Below are 6,401 nucleotides of genomic sequence, written 5' to 3'. Positions count from 1 at the left end.
AGCCTTGATAAAACCCTGGAGACAAAATGATGAGTAAGTAAAAATATGTCTGAATAGTAAGTTTAGTTACTTATATTTTTAGTAGTTACTAGGATAATTTTTCTATTATGAAAATGTTTTTACTAAAAAGGGGCGACAGTCTCTTATAATCTGCCATTTAATATTTTCTCTTTTTCCTATGTGAATAAATCCTAGAAACATAACTCATATATCTGAGGGAATTGCTGGGTATTTCTTATTTAGATAGCTCCCACGTTAATTTTGAATATTAGCCTACTAAATATCACCCTACCCTATTCTCTAGGGTATTATATATAAGTAGAAGCAAATATTTAATTATGTAAAAATTCAACTATTTAAAAATATATCTGAATATTTCTCATATTTTCTTGCTGAAGATTTTGATTCTTCTTTTCTGTTTCCTTTTGACAATTTTCTATTAAGTAACTAGCAATGAAATTTTCTAAGAAAGACAACCTTTTTATCAAATCATTTGCAATACTTGGTTTGAGTTCTAAGAAAATAGGTAGATTGATTTTATAGTTAGATTTTATAGCCATACGGGCTATATTAAAAGAATGTTTGAAACTATTGTATTTTGTAGTATTATAAGACTCTGGATCATTTTCTTAAATAGGCATTAGGAGTTTAGTAGTATTGTTATAAATTACTAAATTATATTGTGCATAGACATAGCCATGGGAATTTAATATTTTACAGTTGGGATTACTTTTGAAAAACAGTTTTAGTTTCTTTTTCTGCTTTATGTTTTTAAAAATATTTATTTATGCATACAATAACTGGGTTATAGGCCAGAGATAAGAGAACTCATTGGATACAATGGGGAACTGTACAATCTAATTGTCTGAAATACACTGCTGAGGGGAGCAGTGAGTGAGCGAGGGGAGATCTGCTGTGCCATGTGGGTCAGCTTCCTGACTGGGGACTGAACTCACAACAAAGTGGGATAGTTAGATAGTGCTGAGATTTAACCCCTGAACCACTAGGGGGGCCTAATCTACATAATTTTAAGATATACAGTTTGATAATTTAGCATATGTATAGATTGAAAAAGGTCAATGAGGTTAATAGATTCTTCCTCAGATGAGTGTTCACATTTAACGTAAGTCAGTTACAAGTATATCTTAAAATATTCCATTTGCTCAATTTTCAACTCTTCTGACTGACTAAATGAATCATTGAGCCATGAATAACAATTACATGTTAAATGATAAACTAGATTTTAAATTATACTTTTTTTACTACTAGATACCAAAATTTATGCAGTTTGCTAAAGTATATCTATGCTTACAAAACAGTTTCCAAATTAAAAAAAAAAGGGTCAGTTATGATATATTATTCACACTTCATTTATGTCGAGACTCATTGTGTCAGGTTCAAAATACATTCATCTAGGTAGATTCTAGAGCTGTATTAACAATTTCAAGTGTTGTGTGATGTTTACTATAATATTGAGTTTAGAAAGCTGTATAAGCTTTGAAAATATATCTATATTACATTTCATTCAAAGATTCTTTTATGTCTAAGCAAATTTCAGTTCTCATAAAATACACAATACTGGGATAGCATTTTGCAGCTTATTCTCTAATCTTAAATCAAATGTGAGAGCTATTGTACAAAATCTACACGGTGGTTAAATATTTATGTGAACATGTATATGTTACTGAAAGTAGCATTATTAAATTCTTTGAATAATTCACATCTTCAGATATATGAATGTGTAAGTAATGTTGGGATGTAAACAAACAGATATGCTTTACACAACTTGCAAACGCTATCCTTTGTTTATTCTTTATCCCATCTCCACTGAAGAACAAGATACTTCCTGCTGTTCCCATTTATCTAATGAATTTAATTTATCTGCTTTTCTCTTCTGATTATTGTGGCATGTTACTTGAGAGTTACTTTATTTAATACTAAAATAATGTTCCTTTGAAATTATAATATACGGTTGCTAAGAGTTACTGTTTTCATAGGAGAAATTTACAATAAATAGACACCCATCTCTTATTGTTCTTGACTTTGCAGAGAGAGACACAGATGCCTCAGCACGTAACTCTGTCATACTCCTATCAATTGTATAATATACAATTAATTGAATGGAGAATATGATTAGGAAAGTCATTCTCATTCTCTTAATTTCCAATTTCCTTTGTGGGCAAATTGTATTACTCTCTATCACTTTACAGAATCATTTACATGCCCAGGGCAAAAAGGTGAATGACAACACTTTCATAGGACTTTCCCAAAAGGAGAGAGACAAAGAAAAGTATTGGTGAGATCTGGAAAGTATTTTTATTATGATGTTTGTCTGTTAACTGGAAGGAGGGAAAAAGAAAGATTTTCTAAATTCAACTGTCCTGCTTAGAAAACTGAGGTCAACTTGATTTGACATGTCATTGATCAGAATGGGGTCTTGTGGGCAACACTAACTGCAGGTAGCCTGGAAAGTTTTTTACATGATCCTGGAGGTGCACACTGGGTAACAAACAGAAAGGGCTTAGCCAACTGGCATGATAGTCTACCCCTTGATTTACTCAGAGCCAGCCTACTCAAAGCCCATCCATCAAGCAGTGTCTAAACAGTTTCCTCCTGTATGCTGGATGTCTTTCCTGGCACTTAGGTCAAGGAAGGTCTTCTATTCTATGTTTCCATATTATGTTGAGCTTATTCTGTCATAACATTCCTAACAATAAATTATAAAAACTAGTTTTTAAGCATTTCATTAAACATTAAACATCAAGGCATTATGAAAAGCCTGTTTAAGCACACACTGGGCATGAAATAGCCATTGCATTTGAAAGGAATGATTATAATTAAAAATGAACAGTATTTAAAATATCTAGAACATTTTAATTATTTTGTCCTCTTTTTTGTTTTATATTTTAATACAGTTAAAAGCAAAATAGTGATTTGAAGATTCTAAAACTTTACTGATAACTGAAAAAGCCACACTGAATTAAATTGGATTAGAGTTTAAGTAGACTGAGTTTGAGTTTTGGTTCAAATCTTTTGGGGATGATGATATACCTAAATCATAGTATAATTATAGATAATAAGTGAGATAATCAAGGTAAATATGGGCACTGTCTATAATACAAAAGTATCAATGAATAATTGTGAGATCTTTTGAGCTTTTGAGACAAAAGTGATAATTACATTTTAAGTAAGTAAGAAACTTTATTTTTATCTCCTTCAACTTATGGTGATGGAAACTGAATTGAAAGTGGCCCCATGAGAGTGATCAATGATTTATCCATAGATGGTCAACTTACAGAAGAATAAACCCTGAGGATTAATCTATTCTTGGAGGTCTGTGCTTATTAATAACCTGAACAATGCAGTTGAAAATCTGCTCATCAGGTTTGCAGATGATACTAAATTAGACAAGCATGTTAATGACCTGAAAGTCAGAAGTGCAATTTTAAATGAATGTGACAAATTGTAAATGAGTATTTTATTTCCTAAAGCTTGAATAAATAATACATACATGAGTTAGTATTTCTTTTTAGGGCCAGGAATCAAAATAAACATGGAGGGAATCTCAGCTAGACAAAAGTACAGAATAATTAAAGCCAAATCGACAAAATGTGAGGGAGCAACATTTTTTAATGGAAAATGAAACATTTCTTAAATTAAATCTGCATTTGTGTTGAAAACACATTTTCCAGGAATGTTTACATCATTATTTTAAATTTGCTTATTTAATATTGTCTTCACCTAGTTCATCTGAAATTTTTATGATTTTTTATTAACACTAAACAACATACATGAGCTGGGTGCACCCATGTTAGTTTATATAATTGTGAGATCTTTTGAATTTTTGAGACAATTCTTAACATTTAGTGATAATTGCATTTAAACACTTTTTTAAAATGGCTTTGCCTGCTGAAATCTTACTTGCTAATACCATCCATGAAAATAAATCTTTTATCATTTACCTTACTTTTTTATTTCTAGATTCTAAAACTTTACTGATACCTGAAAAAGCCACACTTTGAATTAAATTGGATTAGAGTTTAAGTAGACTGAGTTTGAGTTTTGGTTCAAATCTTTTGGGGATGATGATATACCTAAATCATAGTATACATAAACATAAACATATAATATATATATATATATATATATATATATATATATATATATATATATATATATATACATGTATATATACAAATTTATTACATTGCCCTTCATTGTTGCACAGTGTGTGATTTCCCTGTGAAATTCCCACTACTGTTTCATCCCCTGCACCATCATCATAGTCCCTTGTGTTCTTCCCACCCCTGTCCTGATCTTTCTTTTTCCTTCTCCCCTGCAGAATGTGATCTATGGTTGCCTGTGGATGCTGACTTTTACTTTACTATATTCACTTTTTTCCTGACCCATTAGTTGGTTCCTCTCTATTCCTCCTTTAAATGAAACCATCCCATATTTTTATTTTTCTGGCTTATTTTACTGAGCATAAACCCATCCAGCTCCATCCAAGTTGCTGTGAATAACATGAGTTTATTCTTATTTTGATTGCTGAGTAATATTCCATCACATATAACATCTTTTCTTGCAGTCATCTATTTTTGGGCATTTGGACTCTTTCCTTACCTTACCAATTGCAAATAGTGCTGCAGTAAACATAGGAGTGCCAGTGTCATTTTGAATCAGTGTTTTTGTGTCCTTTGGATAAATGTCTAGGAGTGAAATTGCTGGATCATGTGGAGGCTCCATTTTAAATAGCTGAGGAACTTCTACACAGCTTTCCAAAGTGGTTGGAAAGATTTGCATTTCCACTAGCAGTGTAGGAGAGTTCCTTTTCCCCCACATCCTTGCCAGAATTTGTTGTGGCTAGTTGTTTTGATATGTGCCATTTTCACTGGTGTAAGGTAGTATTTCAGTGTTGTTTTGATTTGCATTTCTCTGATTACACATGCTGTTTTTTTTTTTTTTATATGCCTTTTGGACATTTGTATTTTTCTTTGGAAGTGTCATTTTAGCTCTCCTGATATTGCACAAAATCCAACTCAGAATGGATTAAAGACTTAAGGGCTCTTCCTGGTGGCACAGTGGGTTAGAGCACAATACTATGAAGCAATCCACAACCACTGCAGCACAGTTTAATTCCCAGCTGGGGAGGTGACCCACATGGTATAACAGACCTCTCCTGACCCTCCTGCTGCTCCCCGCAGCATTATATTTCAGTCAATCTCCCTGTTCTGCTCCCCACTCTGTTTCTGGTGAATCATATCACCTCCCCCCACACACACACACCAACCTCTGGCCTGTACCCTGGTTCTTGTATGCATAATAAATAAACATCTTTAAAAAAATTAAGACATAAGACCTGAAACTATAAATTATATAGAAGAAAATATAGAAAAAGACACGGCATGACATACATTTCAATAAAATATTTAAAGACACATCACTTGTTTATTTCTTGATGGAACATTAGGTTCATTTGACTGATTATGACACAGCTATCATAAAGAGGTTCTGAATTTAGGTCAAGTTTCTAATAATATCACCATTATTGTCTTTTCTGACAGGCTGAAACCCTGAGGCATGGTTTTCCATGATTTTACAAATATCTAAATATCTTTTGAAAACTAGAAGATATTACTGACATTACAATGAGTAGAGGTCTATAGGCAGAGACTGGGAGGGAGCTTGAGAGCTTTATATGGCACACAATAATTTGAATTCTTCAGATGATAAAGTTATTACAAACTAAGTTTAAATACCTTGTATACATATATGTATGTAAATTTAGGAACCCCTTTAAATTATCAACCTAGAAAGTAGCTCTTTTTTATATAAATATGTTATTATTTGTGTTTTCAAAATGTTTAATTCCTAAAGAATATAATAATTATGTTTATTGAAGTATATCATTTATTTGGCTTTGTTCATAACTTGCAGTAGTTACTCATCTTTTCACAAAATTTTATCAATGAGAGTACCACAGATGGTACTATACATAAGCTATACTTACAACATATTTGTTTTTCTTTTTTTTTTAATTTGAAATGCATTTGACATGTAAATGCACATTTATAACATATTGATTGGATTCACTTATATACTGTAATGTGCTTGTCATGTTGCAATAGTCACACAATTAGCATTTCTTCTTTGTGGTTGGAACAATGAAGATGTATCTTATTAGTCATTTTGATGATTATAATACATATTGCTATCTACACTATTATACCATGCATAAGATCTCTCAGACTTTGTCTAAGATTACAAGTTTGTACTCTTAAATTGCATTTCCCCATTCTCCATTCTCCCACACCCAGTCCCAAATAACCAGAATTTCCCTCACTGTTATCATGAGTTTGTCTTTTTCAGATTGTTCATTATAAATACAGCATTTGTCTTTC

This window comes from Condylura cristata, unplaced genomic scaffold (assembly GCF_000260355.1).
Source record: "Condylura cristata isolate star-nosed mole 26May11 unplaced genomic scaffold, ConCri1.0 scaffold00018, whole genome shotgun sequence".
Taxonomy (NCBI): domain Eukaryota; kingdom Metazoa; phylum Chordata; class Mammalia; order Eulipotyphla; family Talpidae; genus Condylura; species Condylura cristata.
The sequence above is the reverse complement of the archived record's forward strand: the minus strand, read 5'-3'. Positions refer to the sequence as shown.